Below are 24,239 nucleotides of genomic sequence, written 5' to 3'. Positions count from 1 at the left end.
GATGGACTTGCAATAAATGGTGGCTCTTACCTTGAGAACAGTGGAGTCTACCCTTACCAACTTTATAAACTTTGCTAAAACTTATCATGGTCATTCTTTCACAGGAGTGACAGAGGGGCTGCATGAAGCAATAGAAGTGCAAGAGAACAGCATTGAAAAAAACCCAAACAATCGGGAACACTACAGCTTACTCGTCATCAAGATAATCCTAACCAGATGAGAATATTTAGAATTTATATGTTGGAAAGTAGAAAAAAAATATCCATTACATTGTAAAGGATTTTGTAATTTTCTCTTCCAGGCCCCTGTTTTTGCTCAACCTGATTTACCATACGCCATTTAAAAAAACCCAAACACTGCCATTTCAGACAACGTCTTACCATTCCACTTATTAAACTTGTGACACTTTCTATGGATTTTAAAAAAACAATTCTTAAATGCATTACAATGTTCTCATGCACTCCTGTGCTCCCATAGCAGACGTCACTAGGATTTTGCTGGTTCTTCCCAATCTCCCAGAGCCAGGCATGTGGTAACTCAGGTTGAGTGCAAACAGGGACCTCGAGGAGAAGACCACAATGTCCCTTACAAGGTGATGGCCATTTTTTCTACTTTCCAACACTTAAAAAACCCCTTAAAAACCCTTAAAAAATCTTGAAAGACACAGTTCCAAAACAAGACAGGCTGAATTCTCAGCTTGCATCATTAACACCACTGCACTAAACTCAGGTCTTTGCTAGTTTATAACATATCAAACCCAAAGAACTTGCAGAAGAGGTACTAATGACCCCACCCCACCAAAACACACAAAACAACTCCAGCTTATAGGACAACTTAAGAAATAATTACAGTAGAGAACCTCAGGCTGTCAATCCTACACATAGAAAAAAAATAATAATTGAGGTCTCTGAAAAAGTGTCTGAATTCAAGACAAATTCTAAGACAAAAGCAGCCATAAGGAAAGAAACAGCACTGACAAAGAAAACACAATTAGAATAACTCTTTAAATTTCAAAAGGCAAGGAAACTTATGAGATACTTGGGGGTGAACATTGCAGGAGAACTGGAAGAACTACACAAATTAAAAATGACATGCTGCTTTTAAAAGACAAAAATTACCTTGAGAAAACAGGCAAACTTCCAAATTCATTCCTAGGGAGAAACAACCCTCTTCCTTTTTCAGGTCTGACCTACCCCTTGCCTAGGGATCCCTTAAATTGCATTCAGAGACATGTAATCCAGTTTATATGGTGAAGGAATGGGGGGAAAAAAGCACCCAAGGCCAAAAGGAAGGTCCTATTTGGGGGGAGGGGAAAGTGATGAGGCAGGGGGAGAACAGGAGAAGGGACCCTACCTTTCTTCTCAGAAAATTGTTAAAATCACACACAGAAAGGCCTTGTCTGATTTTTGGTAGAATTTCAGGGTCTTTTGCCACTTAACAGAAATCAAGCAGAAAATGTGAAAAATCTACTAAAATCTGAAAGGACATAAATGAAATTGTACATGTAACAAACTGACATAGGAAAAAAAAAAAGAAATAGGAATTAAATGCCTGTTGTTAGGTCATTTTTTTAAAATCAATTTATGCTCCTTTGAACCTCTGAAAAATTTCCTTGGATTTTTCCCTGAGCCCTCAGACCAGGAGATTTAATGAAAGGGGAAACAGGTAGCTTTACTGAAAAAGGTTTATTTCTTATGAGAAACAAAATTTGTCTGCTAAAAGTACTTGGCCTAGTTCTCTTCTTGTGGAATCCAAGAGTTCACTCCAAAAAACTTGTGGAAACACTTGGCATTCATATCTTATAATTAAGTAGAAGATAAATTACCTAGCTGGTCTTAGAGAAAGACTTAGGCAGTTTGTTTCCACATTGCCATGAGGTATTATCTAATGCTCCTGTTATTTTAAATCTAAAGGTCTGTTTCAAAAATAAACAGAATCTGTTTGCTCCATTGTTGTCATGATGTATGATACTGACGAGCACCTTATACAGTCTGATTAATTTTAGACAAAGCCCTATTGTGCTAAATATTAATACCTCTAGAATAGTCTTCCTAAACATGGAGTGCCTCTAGCACTGTAAACTTAAGATATACCAGTGTGCCCATGAAAGCACACCAGGCATCTGGCCCCAGTTACATCAAGTGCTGATGACATGATCAGTGCCTCAGCACAGGCAACGCAAGGCACCCTGGTTTGCCAGACCAAGTCCAGTAACTCCTCCATCCAGCACTTCAGCTCTGAATGCTGCCACAGCTCACAGCAGGATTAAAACCACGCAAAGGCTGCCCAGCTCCACCTTCCACAGCAGGGCAGAAAATCGCCTCCTGTGGCTTTAAGCCTCAATCGATGTACCTGAATTCAGAGAAGGCTCTGCAAGGAAGACAGTTCAGAAGCTAACTATGAACTGCTGCATGCTCACAGAAATCTCATTATCCTGGACATCAAAAGACCAGCCACATTAAAAAATGTCACAATGGCCCCTCCAAAACAACAGACAAAGTCACGGATATGAAGTCAGTTGATCTCTCTGCCCTGCTGGTTTTGACAAGGGGACAGAGTGGTTAGGACAGAAACATCCCCCCCTAGACTCTGTTGTTCCAAAATGATGAAGTCAATACAACAACTTATGTAACACTCAGCTACACAGCTGTGTTTTCAGACATTCTCATTCCTTCGCACTTTGTACGGTACTTAACTTTCACTTACATAATTTACAGAAAAACTGCAGACAAAAATCAATGCATTCATCCTAAGATACCTCCACAAACTACTCTCTCAGAGGAAGCCACTAAGTACTTTTTCTGATAATTTGATCTTTTATTTAAGATCAACATTTGCTTGTATGCTATTTAATGCAGCTGCTTTTACCAACACTTACAGAGTAATTCAGGGTTTCTTCCCCCATATTCCATACCACAAAATATCAGGTCAACTACTGGGACAGAGTGCTTTGCAGAAATTTCAGGACAGTGGTTGGACTGTTTTCCTCTCACACAAAGCCTAAGAAAACAGTTTGGAAAAGCCCAAAGATGGCGCTCCACTGCAGACTGAGTGGCACAGCATGTTGCATCATCCAACAGTCCACAAAAGTGACAGAGATTTGATGTGCGAATAATGTAACCCATCACATTGGCAAAAACCAAATATGACGCTTACATGTTTTTATAGATGAATGATCTGTTCTTGTTTGCTCATACACCTGAGCAACTGTTTTGCATATTATGCATCACACACATCCCAACACAAATGTAAATGTGATGACAGATTTATTGTTTGGAGATATGTCACTCTCTGAACTACTACAATAGCCACAAGAAACACATATATATGCCATAATCAAAATTTTCTAGCAAGCCCAAAGAAACAAAGAAGTTTCCTGTATTTGTCATATATTTCTTGGTGGTCCAGAACAGAGAGAAACAGTAGATACCTTCTGAGTAGGCCAACACTGTCTGGATAACACTGAAGGAGGAATTTCACAGAGAATGGAAAATGGGTATTTTCTTCTTGTGCAAACACCTGGCATACTTCCATCACTTTCTGCCTCCTACACTTTAAGCTCACAAGAACACACCAAGTACTATGTTAAGAGGCAAACTTGAGGGTATGCTTATGTAAAAAGTTTAGTTTGGGTAATATTTCCAGCTCAAAACACTGACGCATTCAAAGTGTTAGTTCTGGTAGAATACCGAAATAGACTAGAGAAGTAAGAACTAAACTATTTCTATATATTGCAACTGGAAAACAAAACAGCATGCTGCCCACAAGTAGGAGAGAGAGTCATTCAGCTGATTCTACTGAAAAAGTAAAATTTACAAATGTCTCCCACCTATTCAGTAATTTCAGATAACAAATTAATGAAGATTGTGACTACAGAGAAGTTTTTTGAGTCTATTTTGCAAGACAGTAATTTGAAAGTAAATTCCTTTAAAAGCAAACTAAAGAACACAACATGACAAAACCTGTATTTTTTACCTTCATGAACTCTGTGTTTTCAAATTCTCTGTTTTTCTGGTTTAGGTAAGTAAAGATGACAACAGGTTTTAGTATTATGATGATATACTTCCAGTTTTGCACAAAGTCAGGTGACTAATAAATCACTGGAAAAACCCTTCAACAATTAAAATTAAAAAGCTTGTTTTAGAAAGAGACATGCAATTTTATGTAGCAGGCTTTTAGAAATAAAAGCCAGTTTAAAAAAAAAAAGCTTTTGTTCGCAAACATTTATGCCTCGGATTAATTTTTACAGTCTTCTATAAATCTTCAACCTGTTCAGATATATAACAAATGTGAAGTGTGGCAAAAGTCGACAAGTTAATTTATTGCAGTCTGTAATCAACAATCTATGCTGATCTTCAGAAGAGATAAATTAGAAAACAGATGCTCATTCTGCGGAGGAGATAAAAGCAAATGGGAAACTCTGAAAGTGTTCCAGAAATGCAAATGCATACATCATTTGTGCTAAAGGCAACACCAACATTCTCCCTTAAACGAAGCAATATATCAACATGTAAGAACAAGGAAGCATTTTTCTGTCAGCAGAAAACACAGAAAACATTGCCCATGATGAGTAATCGATCAAACTAAAAACAAAATGGCAACAAGAATTACTCAGTACTTAAATTTTTATTTTCACTGTGCTTGTATGCCACAACACATACAGGTTGTAATTCAAAGGACATACAAACAGTGAAGGGCACTGTAACTTGTCTGATTTTCTGTGGATTGGTGATCTACAAGCCCAACACTACTATGTCACCCTTATATTCCCAAACCTCCACATTAGGTTTCTCGCTTTTCCATCAAGTTTCCCAAATTCCTTCTACGTTACATTCAGCTCATTCACTTCTTTTTAGCCATGCCCTTCAATTCCCTTTTCCTTCCTCTCCTCTGCTACTACATGCAACTCTCATGCCAGCCAAGCACAAAGTAGCACACTGTGTCTGGTCCAGAGTGACAAGCTTTCTCAGCAATCAGTAAGTATGTATTTAATGACTGATACTGAAGGCCAAACTGAAAAAAATCCTTGAGCTCGGGTCACAGCCTTTTCTTGGGGAGTCTGGGGAAAGGAACACCAATTTGGATGTCCTTAGATTTTCACAAGACACATGCACATTTGCAGCTTTTAAGACCTCTCTCTACTTTATCCATCAAATCAGCCAAGCAGCTCCAAAAAATCAATGTGGGAACAGAAAGGTAGACTGTGTGATCAGTTGTCCCTTCAGGTAATCAAAGAAACATGCTGTTCCCTTACTCAGCAGATTTTGCTTACAGGAGTCAGGTGATAAAAAAGAAAGGAAAATAACAGTGTTCTGAATACAAATGCATCTGTTCTTTATCTGGAAATTATGGCTGCTACTATGAGCTTAGTGTTAACTCCACCTCTAGTTCATAATTTGAAGATAAGAAAACTCTCAGCTACGTTTCTTGTTAAATATCTAAGGTTGCAATCCCAAATTCATTCTAATATTTTAGTACTGCAGATTAACTGATTTAAACCCTAATCTCAATAGAGACAAAGAGAAAGTTTCCATGACCAACAGAACTAGTATTTGCTCATTCCAGAAGAGTAAATTTTTACAAAAACCAGCTTGAAATCTATTTTCAGTATATTCCAAATCTGTTTAGCTTTAACATTAGCTAGCAAAATTGTGTGGGGTTTTTTGGGTTTTTGTTTGTTTGTTTGTTTTTAATTTTCCATAAAAGTATACAACATATTCATTAAAAATACCCATTCTTCAAAACACTGAAAGATCCATAGTTCATAGGGTGGTCATGTAGGGTAAAAGTCACTCACTGCCCTATGCACCCCCCAAAGTAAATAATCACATTTTAACTGCCACTGCCTAAAATAAGTATGTAAATCCATAATCACATTTCACTTTTGAAAACTAGAGCACTTACAAATTGGCATTAAGACCCTGCATTCAAACACTTTGTCGTTATGACAGGACTCCACTGCACAGTAAGGATGCTACTGGGCAATAAAAGCCATTCCCTGATTCATTTTCAAACAATTTAACATCTTAATAATCAAAAGGAATGTTATCCAAGCTATGAGTAAAGATGCACGGATGAGTGATAAAGTAATATATCTTCAGAGAAAAAGAATGAAGGGTAACTCATTGTTCCTGGAAAGAAAAGGTAAAAATTGCAACGCACCTCTACCTGCTGAAAGCCACATGTATTTCAGGAATGTTTTCTGCACTTTTTCTAAAATGTAGGAAAAAATGAGAACAAAACCTAATTATTAATACAAGGCAGGGGTAATAGGGGTCACAAAACCTACATTTTCGTGTGTACAGAAATGCCTTTCCCCAGAGGGCTAAAGTTCCTTACACCCCATTTCTGCCATATCCAACCACAATCCTGACTTTGCTGGGCAGATCCACTTTTTCATCACTTATACTCCATAGCAAAAGTGTGCCTTGGAGATACAATTCTAAAAGGCAAACAATAAATCATTTCATAGCTCTTGCTTAAGTGTGGAAAGTGAATTCTTATGTATTTCTCAAAATCAGAAAGAAGTGGGATATATGAAAATGTTTGTCAATTAAAACCTGGGAGAGGCCCAAGAACACCCAAAGGTGTCAACAGGACTTGGAGGGGCAAAAACCTTTTAACTTTTTCTGCCTAGAGAACAGGACAGTAGCTGTCATGCTGAGGAAACCGCCTCAGTTCTTGCCGAGCTCATTTCTGCTCTTACATTCCCAGGCACCAACTGCAGTTAAAGGAAGAAAAAACCCACAGCTTTTTTTTTTTTTTATACCGATTCATCAAGATAGTTGTATCTTTTTGCAGTATGATGAGTGCCTAATTACAATGATTCAAATCTCTTGTCACCTTCAGGCTAGACTACAGATAGCAATGGTTTTAGCCAGAGCTGATAGTGAAAATGAACTTGACACAGCATGCAATGGTTTGTTAAGCATGATATAATATTAAAAACATCACTCCCCTTTTTAATCTAGCCAGGAGGAGGAAGAAATCACATGATTTTGAGTTCAAAGTTGCTAAATCCCTTCTCCAGCAGGGGAACATGCTTGTCTGATTACATTTTCAGGTTGAATGCATTTGTCACTCTATCACCTTTCTCCACATTCAGTCCTGTTTTGAGCTCTGTTGGCTTCAGACAGTTCTTTCTCCTCCTAATTTTGCTGTAATTTCTCAGTAGTTCCTTCAGCTTACTACCCATTTTTCTTCTTGGAAAATGGTTATATGCAGGCTGGGCCCTCTAGTGCATCTTGATGTTAATGCACTGCATTCCCAGTCCTTTTTGCATTGTTTTCCCCTACCAAGAAACTTCTGAAAGAGCAGCCACTCTGTGCACGTGCCTTTTGCAAGTGGACCCTGTTTGCACTTGTATAACCTCAAAAGAAGCAGGAGTTAACTGATACCCACTCTAGTTGTACTGTCACTTACTGTCAAGACTCAAACTCGAGCACTCAACCCCATGAATGGCACCTTCTGCTAACCCGCTGCAAAATCACCACCAAAAGCCCAGCAGGAAACTCGAGAGATGAGGACAGAGAAACAGCTTCCTCACCAAGGGTAGAAGTTTAGGAATGAAACCTGATTAATACTTCAAATACAGGTCCTTTATGAGGACAGTGATCTGCACTATCCCTTGAGATCAAAAGACTACAATGAGGTGCATACACACACAAACACAGGGCATAGGTGGGAAACTGTAAACAATTTTGGATCCTCAAAATATGTTTAGCTTCTGCTTGAGCCAGAGAACAAAACCCTGAGGCTGTAATTCTCTCAGTCACTATGCTGCCTGTCCTGTCCAAGCCAATCTAAAACTTCAGCACTTAGAAAACCATATTGATACTCCTGCATCACAAATTTTTTGATTCCTCAGGTTCTATTTCATGATTATTAATGTAATTATTCATCTAATCTCAAACCATTTGTCTTCCACTTTTAGTTTCTTAAGATATAAAAGACCTTTCTAAAAGGCAAAACTGGAGATGGTTAAAATGCTTTAAATAAAAAGCTGCAATTACATCTAAACAGATATTTTTATGTCACTTAAAGTAATGAGTGAAATGTTTTTAAAATAGGCAGTATTATGCACATAACCAAAATTGACACTGGCAAAGCTTGCAATAGTCCAGGGGAAAAAAAATGTAACAAAACATAACAAAGAAACTAGGCATGGTACAATTAGTATGAACAATATCAGAATAATCCGTATTAATTCTCAACGCAGCATATATAGCTTCACTATGTATGACTTCTCAACTGATAAAATCATCAAAGATCAACAAACATAGATATGAATGTCCTCTATATGAATGACTGCTCTTTACACTGTGATGAATCTCTTCAGCCACAATAATTAACAGAGAAAAAGGAAGTCTAATTGAATAGCAACCCAATGGTACAAGCAAAGTTGCACATTTTGTTACAACTTCCCAGGTTACTGAAAATTCAATAAACCTCTCAGCTGCATCACACCCAGACTATGTTTCAACAGAAATTGTTGAAAGAAAGATTTATTTTTTTTTAATGGATTTTAAAACAGCTTCTGCCAGTAAAGGCCTTCCCAGTTTTGGAGGGAAAAATGTCATTATAGGCACCCTGTAAATGTCATAGAACATGAGGAATAGCATACAAGTGACCAAGTTTTCTAATAAGCCTGGAGTTACCTTATGAAATCACTACAAGGCAGAAGCATTTGAAGCTTGCTTTTCTTTCACTGCAGGAATAATTTAAACTCTCCTTTTAAAACGTTCAAAAAGTGTTCAATACCATTCAAGTGGTGTATATGATTTGCGATCAACAGGTGTGACAAAACATGAACAAGCTTTTGAAAACCAAGAATGGGCTTATGTTAAACTGTTGTGGACCAGTTTAACATAAGGATGAAACCTGTCCTGACTGATTTTTAAATAAAAGAGTTAAATTCATACCACTGACATTAAGGATAATGGAACAGTAACTATTTATGGTTTCTCTGTGAATTCTGGTAGTAAAACTCTGGATGCGGTCACAGAAATTATAAATCTGCATTTGTTATCTGGAAAACAAAACAATTATAGTAATTTTCTGCTATTACAAGCAATTGTCTTTAATTACCTCAATATATTACTTCATTGTCTGAAAAGACAGGATGTCAGTGTGAATAGCATTGGTTTGGCAGCCCCGAATTACCAACAACCATTAAAACGGTGCATGTTCTCTCTATTCCCTTCCCAAAAAGAGGATCTGAGCTCCCACAGAAGCTTGACTTTCTACCTTAGTATCACACAAAAATAAAAAATTGAAATTAAAGGAATCAAGACAGACAATTTAAAAAATTCCATGTGGTGTGTTCATGTCTTTTAAGTTTGTTCTTTGCATTGTGCATATCTTTTAATTACCAATCATTTCAGTTTGACGCACTCTCTACCAACCCATTTCTCATTTTACTCCCATCTACACTAAAAGAAAATGGCAATATAATGGAAACAATGGTACTGCGCAAACAACCTATTACTTGACAATAATTCTGCAGATGGCCATGCAAGGATACCTTTCCAGCATCAGCCAATCACTGGCAAATTTCTTGCTTTTACAGGGTTTCAAAAAAATGAAAAAAAAATTATAAAAATGGGAAAAAATAATTAAAAAATCAAATATAGACATTACCTGCTACCGTTATTGCTGTGAGTATATTATAGCTCAGCTTCTGCCATGAAAAAATCAAACTAATGTCCATTTGCAAGACTGCAACACTTAAACCACACATTTTGACTCCTTTATGTAAACTTGGGCATCAATAACTGGTTGAAGTCTTTGACCTTAGGTTTGTAATTCTGTAATTCCATGTATTCCAAAGAAATTTTTAACATTTACAAATTTTGGAGTATGATTTCACCCACAAAGATCATATTCCCCCCCCCCCCCTTTTTTTTTAAACACTTCTGTATTGGGTTTGCATGGCAAGGTTTTGGTAGCAGGCAGGCTACAGGAGTGGCTTCTGTGAAAAGCTGCTGGAAGCTTCGCCCCTGTCCAACACCGCCAATGCCTGCCAGCTCCAAGACAGACCCACTGCTGGCCGAGGCTGAGCCCATCAGTGACAGTGGTAGCGCCTCTGGGATAACACATTTAAGAAGGGAAAAAAAACCTGTGCAACTGCAGCTGGAGAGAGGAGCGAGAACATGTAAGAGAACCAACCCTGCAGACACACAGATCAGTGAAGAAGGAGAGGGAGTATGTGCTCCAGGCGCCGGAGCAGAGATTCCCCTGCAGCCCGTGGCAAAGACCACAGTGAGGCAGGCTGTCCCCCTGCAGTCCAGGGAGGTCCACGATGGAGCAGATATCCACCTGCAGCCCGTGGAGGACCCCACGCCAGAGCAGGTGGGTTCCCAAAGGAGGCTGTGACCATGTGGGAAGCCCACACTGAAGCAGGCTCCTGGCAGGACCTGTGGACCAGTGGAGAGAGGAGCCCACGCTGGAGCAGGTTTTCTGGCAGGACTTGTGAACCCACGGGGGACCCACGCTGGAGCAGTCTGTGCCTGAAGAACTGCAGCCTGTGGAAGGGACCCATGCTGGAGCCGTTCATGGAGGATTGTCTCCTGTGGGAGGGACCCCACGCTGGAGCAGGGCAAGAGTGTGAGGAGTCCTGCCCCTGAGGAGGAAGGAGTGGCAGAGACAATGTGTGATGAACTGACCATAACCCCCATTCCCTGTGCCCCTGTGCTGCTGGGGGGGAGGAGGTAGAGAATTTGGGCATGGAGGGGTGGGGGGAAGGTGTTTTAAGATTTAGTTTTTATTTTCTCATTATCCTACCCTGATTTGATTGGTAATAAATTAAACTAAATTTCCCCAAGTCGAGTCTATTTTGCCTGTGAACAGAAATTGGTGAGTGATCTCCGGGTCCTTATCTCGACCCATGAGCCTCTCATTCTATTTTCTCTCCCCTATCCAGCTGAGGAGGGGGAGTGATAGAGCAGCTTTGGTGGGCACCTGGCATCCAGCCAGGGTCAACCCACCATAACTTCATCCAGGATTTATCACTTGTTAAGGACACTGTTTAAAAATGTATTAATTCTAAGCAATGTGGAAAGATCTTCTCTCAAATGAGTGCTGTGACTGACCATTCTAGTTAGCTGCAACATCTGGCTCTTTCCATTTCCACAGCTGTAAAAGATATGATTAAATTAACTTATCCACACAAGTTTCATCTTCCACATTGGCAGTGCAAAACAAAACCAGTAAATGGCTTCAGCTGGGGGAAGCAGAGTTAAGTAATTTCTGTATTTTATGCAAGCCTTTATTTTACAAAAGTCTTTTTTTATGGCTGATACAATATTAGGGGCCTTCTCAGTTTTATCTGTGGATTTCTTTTCCCAAAAATCTTTGTCTGAGTTGGGCTTGCCCAAATTAAAGTCATGGCTGTGTGATGCTTCCTTTTCATTCACCTTCATATGTTAAGGGAAGCAGCAATATTTTCACAATTATCATTATTCCTTTACTTTTAAGCAGCAGGCCAACAGCATAATCTTCAAACTAATCCACGAAACAGATGACAATTATTTTATATACGTGGGAAAAAGATGCAGAATTTTCATTCTTCTGCTTCCTTGCCCCATTCAGCAAATACTGCATTATTTCCTTTCATGATGACAACATTTCCTTGATCCCAGCAAAGAGATTTTTGAAAAATGAAGTTAGAAATAAATGTAGAATAACTAAATTACATGGCCTCAATTACAAAATGACATTTACTGCAGTTCATCCATGACTAGGGAGTTTTAAAATTCACAGCATGCCATCTTCTGAAAATCAAGCAGCAGCACCTTCATAGGTATGCCACTCCTGTAGTTTTATGCAACGTCTGCACTCTCATGTCCTTGAATTCAGAGTGACTAATAACCTCAGCACAGCACATATTTTAAAAGAACACTGATGCCGAAGTTGCCATTTATTCACTGACATTATAGGCGGCATATTTTATAGGCTGCTTTTTAAGGAATGTTCAACCACTTGCACATTGTGCATAATTTCAAGATTACTGCAGTGAAGTTCAGCCATGCACTAGAATTGAATGTGTTGCATAGTTTTGCCAACCTGGTTCAGAAAACAAGCATGACAGCAGTGCACTTAATAAATTAAGTCATGTACTGAATAGCAATACAACTTGATATATTGCAACGCAGGGACAGAAAAAGCCACTTCGGGGGTGTCCCAGTATCACATATAAAAAATCCTACCCATAAAAGAAAACAAAGCAAAAAACCTCTTAGCAAAAGAAGAAAGGTGATAAAGTTGAACATCCTCACTAACAGATGCCAAAGAAGCTAGTCCAGCTAGATCTTTATGGACTCTAGATATTTAATTTGCCCTTTGATGAAATGTCAAGTAATCAAGTTATTCTGAAATCAAATAGTCCCCTGAGGAGTAAGGCCTGCTTACTACCTAAGTATTTACTCAAATGAAACTGGCACCAATGCGAGCGTTTCATTCTGTCTGAATTTTGTATTTTAAGACAAGAATGGCACCGTATTATGAGTTTTCCAGTACCAATCTTACTCTGATTTCCACATGAAGAGACCTTTGCAGCCAGCTGAAACAGTAATGAAGTTAACAGCACTCCTAACAGGTAGGGGACTTTACTAGCAGTGTTCAATGAACTTCTGAGCTTTCACAAATTCTGTCACAAGCTGCACCTCATCCACTGACTTTGTATCATTAAGAATTTTGTTTCAATTTGAATGTATTAATTACATTTACAAAGGAACTCTTTCAATTTCTAAAAATTACCAACACTTAAAAAACTTGTCTGCTTCCTCTATAGACTGTCACAGGAGGTGCCTATTCACCATTCTGCTTTGCGTGACAGCCTCACCTTGTGCCCCATAAGATCATGGAAAAGATCCTCCAGAAGCTATATCAAGGCGTAAGGATGACAGGGAGGTGACAGGGACAGCCAATGTGGCTTCACAAAGGGCAAATTGTGCCTGGCAAATCTGGTGGCCTTCTACGATAGTGACTGCATTGGTGGACAAAGGAAGAGCAACTGATGTCATCTACGTTGACTTCTCTAAGGCCTTTGACATGGTCCCACGCACCTTTGCCTCTAAATTGGAGAGATACAGATTTTATGAATGGAGCCTTCCATGGATAAGGAATTGACTGTATGGCCACATCCAAAAAGTTGCAGTCAACAGCTCAATGTCCAAATGGAGATCAGTAGCAAGTGGTGTCCCTGAGGTGTCCATTTCCGGACAGGTACTGCTCAATATCTTTATTAATGACACAGTCAGATTGAGTGCACCCTCAGCATGTCTACGGATGACATCAAGCTGCATGGTGCAGTTGATACACCTGAGGGATGGGATGCCATCCAGAGGGACCTTGACAGGCTTGAGAAGCAGGCCCATGTGAACCTCATGGAGTTCAACAAGGACAAGTGCAAGGTCCTGCACCTGCGTTGGGGCAATTGCCAGTATCAGTACAGACTGAGGGATGAACGTATTGAGAACAGACCTGCAGAGAAGGACTTGGGGATATTGGTAGATGAAAAATCAGGTATGAGTCGGCAATGTGGTCACAGCCCAAAAAGCCAATTGTATCCTTGCCTGCATAAAATGAAGGATGGCCAGCAGGTTGAGGGAGGTGATTCTTCTCCTCTACTCTGCTCTTGAGACCACACCAGGAGTATTGCACCCAGTTGTGGGGCCCCCAGTACAAGAAAGATGTGGACCTGTTAGAGCAGGTCCAGAGAGGAGCCACAAAAAAGACTGGAGGGATGGAACAGCTCTCCTATTATGAAAGGCTGAGAGTTGGGATTTTTTTAGCCTGGAGAAGAAAAGGCTCTGGGGAGACCTTATTGGAGCCTCTTATTACTTAAAGGGGGCTTATAAGAAAGGTGGAGAGAGACTTTTCACACGAGGGTCTGCAGTGACAGAACAAAGGGCAATGGTTCTAATCTGAAAGAGAGTAGATTTAGATTAGATATAAGGAAGAAATTCCTTACTATGAGTGGGGTGAGACATTGGAACAGGTTGCCCAGAGAAGTTGTGGATTCCCTATCTGTGGAAGTGTTCAAGGCCAGGTTGGATGGGGCTTTGAGCAACCTGATCTAAAAGAAGGTGTCCCTACCCATAGCCGGGGGGGTGGACTAGATGATCTTTAAAGGCCTCTTCCAACCCAAATCATTCTATCATTCTATGATAAAAGCAGTAGGCAACTCATTGCAACTCAATGCATTACATTCACTGCATCTGGTCAAGTTAAACTGGCAAAACAATGGATTGGGAACCATCTACTTAAATACATAGCTCAGGTAAGAAAGAGTGGAAATAGCTTTGTACAATAGCACATTAAGGTTTACATTTGCTTCTGGTTTTCTTTATACTACTATTTAAAGAACAGTCACTTAATATAACCATTATCAAAGAAATATAATTACATAAAATTTTTATGAGAATAAAATTGGAAATAGAGCCATGTAATAAGACTGATTTTGAAGGCCATATAGACTTATTCTTTCAACATCTATTTCCAATGCATTTTACAAGCCTTCCATTTCTCAAGGAAGACAGGGTCAACATTTACAAAACCACTTCAGTGTCCTCCAAAAATGCAGAATATTCTTTAAAGGCACATTTCTTAAGAATTTTGTCATTTCTGTCCAAAAATTACACAAGACAGTGTTACTACCTTGAGGGAGATACTCTTGCCTTCTAAGAGGTGCATTCAAATAGTTAATTATCTCTCAGACTTCATACAATGACAACTGCTCTGCAAGATAGTATCTCACTCTACATGCTCAGGAGTTTGGGTACAACTGCCTGAGACCAACTATAATGGAAAAATAGTCAGCCTATCAACCTTCAGTAGGCCTCAGCTCCCATTAAAAGTTATGTGGTAATTCAGAGCTCATGAGTGGCCCTCAGCAGGCAAGCTGGTGTCCACCAGTACTACAACGGAGTTCCCAGCCATGACAGCAGATCTTGCAGTAGGGCTGCAATATTCCACTAGCTTTCATTACAGAAATCAATGACATTAATTTGGCAAGAATTGAGTCCAGCATTGCAGTTAAACTAACAATACTGTTAAGGAAATTTTGCTAATTTATGTCCCATAGGGCTACACTGTACAAATAGGTTAATGTATGCATGATATATATGTATACCTATACTCATACTCCTGACAACCACATGATGAAAGACAAAACCATTTATTAAACTGCATTTATTATGCATCTTAAGCCATCCTGAGTACACTGCTCTTTTGAATTCTCTCTGCAGTTTTTAAGTCTTTAAATCACATTCCCCCCCCAATCTGATTTCTCAGGCAAGTCACAATGGTCCAATTTCACAGGCAACTGGCCCACTATTGTTAAAAAAACTGCTCTCATGAAACTCTAAGCAGGTAGGAAATATCACAATAGACATTCTCCTGGACGCTACTCTGTCTACATCAGCCAAAAGTGCAAACAGGAAAAAAGTCAGCTACAGATGGAAAAGAACCTTACTATTTCTCTAAAGACTGTGGAACTTAATTTTTGAACAGAAACATACCACTTGCCCTTGCTCTGCCAAATACTGAGATACTTAATCATATGATAAGAAATATATTCATGCTAGAGATTTTCTAACCTTTTAGAAATACTCTTCTGCGCTTTTCCCAGAATCTTGTAAGCTGGGGACTCACTTCTGAAATAGCTTTGCTATCAAATATGGCATAAACAGGTTATAAAAACATACAGGTTTAATTAGCACTTTTTTGACATAAGTTCACTGATGGGTTTGCCAAATTAACCAGCCCAGAATTGTGTAAATATATAATTAAACCCCATTTTGTATTTGCATATTACCTGTTTCTTAAAAGTGTATTAATCCTCTGTTTTGGTGGGTTTTATATTTACAAAGATACTCTAAAGTTTTGTCTTATTAAGAGAAAAATTGCATAGAATGAGAAAAACTTCTGTGGTAACTTTGGGATCTTATAACTTGTAAATTAGCAATGAAAGCACTGAGATAAGTCTTTGGGAGTATATTTGAAGTTTTAATGAAAGAGTCAGATTACAAAAAGCCATAGTGGGAGTCTTGTATGAGGAAGCTTTAAAGTTAGTTGCAATGTATTAAAAAACAACATTCAAATAAATTATTTTTCACTGCAGTATGCCAAGTTTTTGGAGATAGAATTAAAATTGGGCTTTCATTTTAGACCAAGTAAAGCACAATATTAGACTATAATACTGCATATACTAGTGAGATCCAAATGCCCATGGTGTTGCAAGAGAACATTTTCCCTCAGGCATTTGAAATTTAATGCTTCTTTAATATTCTCTGTTGGATATTGTTAGAATGGAATTTCAAATATTTCCTGCAATTTGAGTTAAAGATTACTGAATAATGCTGAGCAGCAAAAAATTTTTGAAGCATACATCTAAAGCTGGCATAGTAGCTTAATGTCCTGTTGTTTCTTGCTTTAGCAAAATTAATTTCTACAGTCTTCAACCATGAATTCAAGCACCACCTGGAGATACAAACCCGTAATTTAACTGTGGTGTATTTCCCACTCCCTTGACGAATACACTGAGGCTAGACCCTGGATGTCAGCTATAAAAGGAAAAGGCCATTTCATAGCAATACTTTATATTCTCCTAAGTCCGACAGCAGGCAACTTGAAAAACAGTATCTGGCCCATTATTTTAAATAAATGGGATTACCTGTCATGAAATAAATGTACGTGGTTTTGCCTATATTAAAAGTATATATTCTACTACATAGTCAAGAGTAACACCTTTCCAATAGGACTCAAAATATTCAAAACGCTTTTATCCAGTTAAGATCCAACCTCTTCACCATACACGTGTTAGTGCATTACCATGGTTACTCAATACAGGTAAGGATAGACTGCAAATTAAACCTAACAAAAAGGCATAGTTGTATCACTCTAGAAACAAACTAGAAAAAGACTAACTATAATCATGATTCCCTTTGCTTGATTACTTCATGGAGAACCCTCCTTCATCCAAAGATGCAGCTACTTTCTTTTCTATCATTTGTGTCCACAGTATAAGTGGTCATGTTCCTGATTTTGTTTCATGGCCATGGTTCCCTTATCATTCATACAGGGCACATGCAGACTCACTCCTTGGCTCTCTCCTACTGGAAGCCTGCCAATTCCCCTCAAAATGGCTTGGAACACTGCTTCAGACGCTATTACTGTGAGTTCAAATGAAGCAATTCTTCAACACCATCCCAGCCAGATAAGGCAACTCTAAATGCCTCCATAACAGGCCCAAAAGTTTTAAACATTGATCCTCAGTCTCATGCTGTAAGAAAACCATTCTCATGGGTTCCAACACAACCCTTATTGACACTGTGAACTGAAAAACCAACAAAAATATATGTATACATGTTTTGGAGCTGCAGGACACTCAAAGTTACGTAGCATTGGTATGGCTAATAGAATCCACACAGCTGGAATCATGGGCCTACACTTTCATTAAGAGATGGGGACAGTTTAGCCTTACAGTGTGCAACTCATTGAATACAAGCATGTGCAGAAATTGAGTACTTCTGTTTACATGAGGATAATGAATAAATACAATTTCTTCTTTCCTTCCTCGAGGATCAGTAAAACACTGAATATGGACAGTACTATAAGCAACACAAAAACCATCCATAGACTCTGCTGCTGCTTAAAAATCAATTTGGGTAAGGTTTCCAAAATCAGGCCAGATACCAAAATGAATCTGTGAAGCAGCAGAAAAAGCTCCATACAGGAAACAAAGCGTTTAGTTGGCTCTTAAGCTGATTATTGATAAATTAATGTCTTAAAAGTTATGTTTCACATATGAATAATGTCATTAAGATAAAAATTTATCCGTATTTTCCTTCTGTAAAGAGTTAGTTTTTAAACAATTAACTTTAAAAAGTCAACATCATAAGACACCATTCTCCCTCCCCAGGTATTTCTAGTGATATTTTCTTTAAAATATCATTCAATACTTGAGGAAAAAAAAGGGAGAAAAATTCAATCTGTGTAATAGCAGCTATTAACAACCTAGTTCTGTGAAAATACAGAAACAAATATAAATCGATACTGTAAAACAAGCTGAAATATTTTAAGCAAACTGTGCGATCATAATTCACAGAAGTAACCTTAATGAGAACAGCACTTGTAGTTATGCAACAGGTTTGGCATGGAAGAGCATCCATCAGTCATTCTGACATGGAAAGAATGGATAAAGGAAGCAGATGGATTCACCCATCTGCACTGTGTCTAAAAAATGGAAAGTAATCATTATGGCTGGTAACTTCTTGTATCAAAATGTATTCCTTGATTATCAGGTTATAATGAACAAGTGCAAAAGAAAGTCATTTAAGAGAAAAAGCAAACATTAATTTTCAGTAGAAGCTGTTTTGCCACTTGACTAAATGCTTACCTCATTTTAAAAAACTTACAAGGACATCAGCTTAATGTTTAAGTCTAGTTTTTGCGGTGGGTTTGGGTTTTTGGGTTTTTTTGGTTTTGGGGTTTTTTTTAATTGTTGTAATGAATTAACTTAAGATTACAAGGTTTGGTTTTGTAGAACTTGAACTGTTACACAGGTCACTTCTTTACAATACCAACCTGCCTCTTCTGATTGAGTTTAAAACACATCAACACTTTTATATGGATTTATAAAACAAGAGGAAACTGAATGAAGAAGCTATTGCATAATACCAAGATAATTTTTAGATGTTCATAAAAAAAGCAGATTTTCATTACTCATACGCTTACAGCTAATGCATTAACCTGCTAGTTTTACTGAACAGGAATATACTAAAACAGGCTGGTATAACCTTCATTCAAAAGAAGCAATGCCATGGATATGCCCTGGAAACTCACCATATCAACACAACAATTTCACGACACTCAAAAAATCAAATGAACCGAGGAAATATACCATTTCTTGTGATCAAAGTGACACTCTTTTTTACATGAATCCCTAATCTGACATTCTTGTTGCATTTTAATTAGGAAGTCACATTTCCCAAGGAAATTGCTTTATTACTTTTATACACTCTGCATGGAAAAAAAAAATATCTTTAGCTGCACTTTAATGCAAGTGTTTCAAATAGTTAACTAACTGAATCAATGATGTCCAGATTATGGACTGGCAGTTTTCATCACAAATGTCCATTCAGGTTCTATGGTCTAGAAACCCACTTAGCAGAACAACCAGAGAGCAAATACAGAAAAGCACTTTGTCATACTCATGCCATTCTCCTATTTGCAAAGGATGCTTTTACTCCTCCCCTCTCTCCATTTCCCATCTCCCAAGGGTTTGCTAAAGCCCCTATCACCTCAGTTCACCTACCATGGGAAGAAGCACCTAATCTACTCAGAAGTTACAAGTCACAATCAACCTCCTCCACACACTGACAAAAGTGAGTAGAAAATCCATACATTGCTGTCACAAAGTGTCCGTTCAACCAAGAAAAAGATAGATTCGCATTAAGGTAAAAGAGAATCCAGTAAGACTATTTCTCATACGCCAGGAACACAATTCTCCTGTTCTCTTTGTAATAATTCAGATATCAACTTTGCTGAATTTACAGCCAATATACCAAAGTCTTTGTGCGCATGTGTGCACATTTTGGTGGTTTTGTTTTGTTTTTTTTAACAGGGATCCTCTATACCCTTTTAAGAACTGTGAGAAGAAAATCCTCCAAAAATGGTTCACAGATGGTAGACAATGATGGATCTTCCAGGGTGTCTCAGCTTTGTCTGCAATGGGGTTGCTAATATCAAGCAAAAGTGCTACCACAACCCCTAGTCAGTGATGGGAGCACTGCAATACCAGGACTGCACTCCAGGCACCAGAGGCCTACAAGCATCAGACCAACCACCTCAGATCTACCTACGCACAGACAGCAAAGGAGGCCTTAACTGTTACACTGTCCTCTGTCAAACATACATTAGCCATATGTGCTATTAACTGACTTAGAAACAAGAAACAACAAAGAACATTCTGGTCACAATTTTTATTAAGTTTTGACTCATGAATAGTTCATAAAGATTACTAATACATATTACAAGCATGCTATACATCATTTGTGTCTCTTCACAGTCAGTAGGCACATGAGTACAGAATGTTTTATGGTATCCTATCTAGCAATTAAAAACATACTAAAGGTTGTATAGATCAATTAAAGAATGATTAAATACCTGTAATTATGTAAAAACCCAACTGAACTATTAAGAAGTAAAAATGAAGCCACTGGATAAAATGAAAACAGTTCCATACAAGGTAAAATTTCTCTTTAAGAAAGTTTTCTAAATCACAGAAAAAAAAAATAAAAAAAAAATCAGGGTTATAAGCAGAATTTCTAGATATGTCATTTTCTTCATACCATTTAATGTATATGCAGTATCACATAACTGAGGTTTAGAAATGAACAGTGAAAAATTAGTTTTGGACATTAGCACTAGGAATACAAAAAAATAAATCATGTATAAAAATATAAATTCTTAACAAAAATGTATCTATTTTCATTTTCTAAACTAAGATTTTAATTGTTCTTGGTTATATCTACATCTTTATCTTTTTTAAACTCTATTACAGATTTCTCACATACTTTTAAAAATCGCTTTTGATCCTCTTAATCCCATTTCAGTATTTTTTTTGTAATGCTTTATTTTATTTCTGAAAAATCCCTTATTATTATTCCCTTGGATCATAACCCAGAAGAGGCTTCCAAAACTGTTCCAATTCTACTATTATTTCTAGGATTGAAACCGGCCATTATATAGTTAATTTTTTAACACAGTCTTCAACATTTTAAGCATTAATTATATCACACAGACTTAGCTACAAGAGATGTTTTTGTATTAAAAACTGTAAGTAAATGCATGAGATAAGAGAAAAAATATATTATACATGGAGACAATAAAAAGATAACTTCACACATTATTGAAAATTAAGTGTAAAAACTTACCTAAAAAAATTCATCAATTTCTATATGTGGCAATGAAGAAAAAGAAAATCCCATCCAAAATACAGTTAATGAACACAGCCAGCTGTTGACAGAGAATAATTAATTTTAAAATATATTAAAAAAAATTAAGAGAGAATTCTGGCAGACTACCCTTCAAAACTACTAGTTGCCTTGAGAAATAATACTTAATCCCTGCAAAATGGAGATTGAAACATCCTGAGTATTGTGTTGCTTAATTACAGCAATTTCCAAGTAATTCAATATCTTTTGAGTGCAAAAACTGTAAAGCGTATTTCAAGAATTAGCTGAGAGCCCAATCCACATGCACACTAAATTTCCATTACTTCTTTTGCATGTAGTATGTTTCCATTTATGCAGCTCTTTGGCTTAAAGCGCTACGCAAAGACACATACTAATAAAACATGGGGGAAGCATTAAAGAATATTTTAAAATTATAACACCTTATGATCTAAAAAAAATATTAATAGAAAAGATAAAAGTGGCAACAAAATTATAAGACAATAACAAACTGGAGGAAATCTGAAGACTGTCACCAAGTTCACAGGAAAAACAGCATTAAATTTAGAATGAAAATATCCAAAGCTTTGAAAAGGTGATTAAGACTAATTTAATTAGCAAAAATAAGTCAAATACACCACACATCTTGGAGGTAAATATTAGATGGAAGAAGATTTGGAAGACTGGGCTTCAGAAACTCAAACGCTGTATGTTTATAGATTCCCACAGTGACAACAGTCTGAAAACAGTGGCATGATTTAACAGCATGAGAAGCACTGCCAAGAACCAACACTTCCTACAACACCAGAAAGGTTTCTATCCAGAAGTAAAGGATATATTTTAAAAACTGAAAAACACCAGGAAAAAGAGTTGTAAAAACCAGGTGGGGAGACAAAAGCATCTCTCATTTATTTTCGTATATTTACATTTTGCTTGGAAGATATTAAAGCTTAACAAGCAGAAATAAAATTTAAGCCAACTAAGAAGGAAATAGTAGAATTGTTAAGTTTTGCTAACTTTAAAAATTACATATTCATAAAAGGCGAAACTTTAAGGCATCTTTAGTTAAACCAGCACAAAAGACAGTGCAGTCGGTCTTAAACCAATTTAACTCTATCTTGGACTAATTATACTAGGAACAGATCTACAAGAAACTGAAATACTCGTCTCTGACAAACAAAAGCATTTACACATGCTTTGCACCATATTCATTACAAATCACTTTCAACACAAGATATGTTATCTTCAACAACAAAAAATTAAAGGAGGACACGCTTGGGCAAAAAAAGGACCGAGAATGAAAACTGAGCCTCACCTATAGAGAAAGTTTGATTAGCTTAACTGAAATCCAGTAAACCAATACAACCTGCTATGCTGACACACACAGATCAGTTTACAGCATGCTAACATTGACTTAGCTGAAAACTGATAAGAAATCAATTTAAACTGAACCAATTATGCTGAGTGGAAATTATGTTAGGTCCATATGAGGCTTTATGTACATTTAAATCTTAAGTAATCTTAAATAGCATTAATTAAGTCTGTACAATGTGTGGGTCCGAAAAAGGTTAGAGTCACCAGGGTAAAGCATTTTAGGATACTCTGGAATAATCTGACTTGAAAACAAGCTCCCTTCTACTTACCAAGCTTCTCTACATTTCACAGCAAGCAAGACCTCAGCTTTGCTTGCAGCTATTTGGCTTTCATATTCATCCCCAGAAAGGAACCTAGGTACAATCCTCATTCATATTAAAAATGTATGGTTATTAACTGATATAAATCAGTATAGTTTGACACTTAAAATAAACTAAATATGACTGTACCTTTTGAACTCTGACACTGCAGTTCTCTGTACTGCAGAAGCTGTCAGAGGTTCAGCTAAAGACTTGTTCAAGCCACAGGAAGTTCTGAGTTGTGGCATGGGCACAATTAGCAACAAGACTCACTAAAATGAGAACACTGCATGACAAGCATAAATGTTTACATTTTACACCCACTGCCCTAAAGGAGTAACTTCTAATTTCTGTCTGAGGACTGAACTAGAAATTGCGTAAGTGTACACACTATTTAAATTGTTTAAAAAAAATAATAATACAATCGACTACAAGGACTAGAGTAAGATTTAAAACTAATCCTGCAGAAAAATATTCGGTCAAGTGAGACTTCACTAAAGACTTAACTAAATTACAGAACTTGTCCAATAAGGAAACCTGTCAGGATCTAAGGGGGAAAAAAAAAAAAAATCAACTGCCATCCAAGACTCTTTTATAGCATAACAAAACAGTTTAAGAATCTGTGGGTTTTGCTGATGTATTTACACCAACATCAGCCTCACTTCAGGCACAGACCAAAAGAGTTTACTTCAGTCAACAATCCAAAACGCAACTAAATTAATAGTTTTATTTTTGTACAACAGATCACTAGTTTAGTCACTGCTGTTTTAACAGCGGAGGAGCACAGGTAAACTCTCACTTTTCCCTACTGCAAGTAAATAAAAGGAAACGGCCAAGCACAAGCTCACAGGATTTTGTAAAGTGCAAGTATAGCTATGCAACTTCTGAAGGGCCGAAAGAAAGGTGCCACAGGCAGCAGGGAGAGAGGAAGCGAGGCAAGAAACCCGGAGCCTGCACGGGAGCCAGAGGCAGCACCCAAGGGCAGCGGTTTTGGGCTCCCGCGACGCGGGGGTGCTCGCAGACAGCTTCCCAGGAGGAGACCGGGCCTGAGCGAAAGCCGGGCAAGAGGCTGCGGCGCAGAGAAGGCAAAGAGAGGGCTCTGCCCGCCCTCACCGCGCCCGGGGTTCGCCTCAGGAGAGGAGCTCCCTGCCTGCACCCTCCCCCCCACCCCGCCCGTCTCACTGAGCCGACGGGCGCTGCCCAACGGCCGGGCAGCGCCGGCACGGCGGGCGCAGGGGGGCGGGAGCCTACAAGTAACGCCCGGAAACGGCCCGGTCCCGCCGGGATGCCCGCCCCAGGGAAGGGCACGGCCAGGCCGCGCACCCGAACCCACCGAGCGCTCCGAGGAGACGGGGCGGGGCGGGGGGGACCGGGGGGAACGGGGAGCGTTCCCGCCGCCACCAGCGCCAGGGTCTCGCCCGCCCGCGCGCGCGCCGCGACCCGTGGGGGGGGGGGGGGGGGGCCCCGTCACCTAGCAACCACTGAAGCACCGCCACCTGCGCACGCGCAGCAGCCATGCGCTCTCGAGGCGCTCGACGTCCCCAGCCGGTGGTTCCGCCCGCGCGCATGCGCCTCTCTGCCCGCACCTGAGCAGAAGGCGCGCAACGCC

General features: G+C 38.6%; 1 protein-coding gene across 1 annotated transcript in view; it reads right to left on the bottom strand.

Annotated features, from left to right (window-relative positions):
- The window catches only part of WDPCP (WD repeat containing planar cell polarity effector), a 159,529-nt gene extending 135,338 nt beyond the window's left edge, over positions 1–24,191 (bottom strand). The window contains exons 1-2 of the mRNA XM_075036784.1: positions 24,102–24,191; positions 20,940–21,021 (exon numbers count right to left, since the gene is read on the bottom strand). The gene's annotated coding sequence lies outside the window, so the exon portion shown is untranslated. The remainder of the gene's footprint in view (positions 1–20,939; positions 21,022–24,101) is intronic.
- Positions 24,192–24,239: the final 48 nt, after the last annotated feature.

This window comes from Buteo buteo, chromosome 9, assembly GCF_964188355.1.
Source record: "Buteo buteo chromosome 9, bButBut1.hap1.1, whole genome shotgun sequence".
Taxonomy (NCBI): domain Eukaryota; kingdom Metazoa; phylum Chordata; class Aves; order Accipitriformes; family Accipitridae; genus Buteo; species Buteo buteo.
Note: the sequence above shows the minus strand (reverse complement) of the source record. Positions and strands in the feature narration are given on the sequence as shown.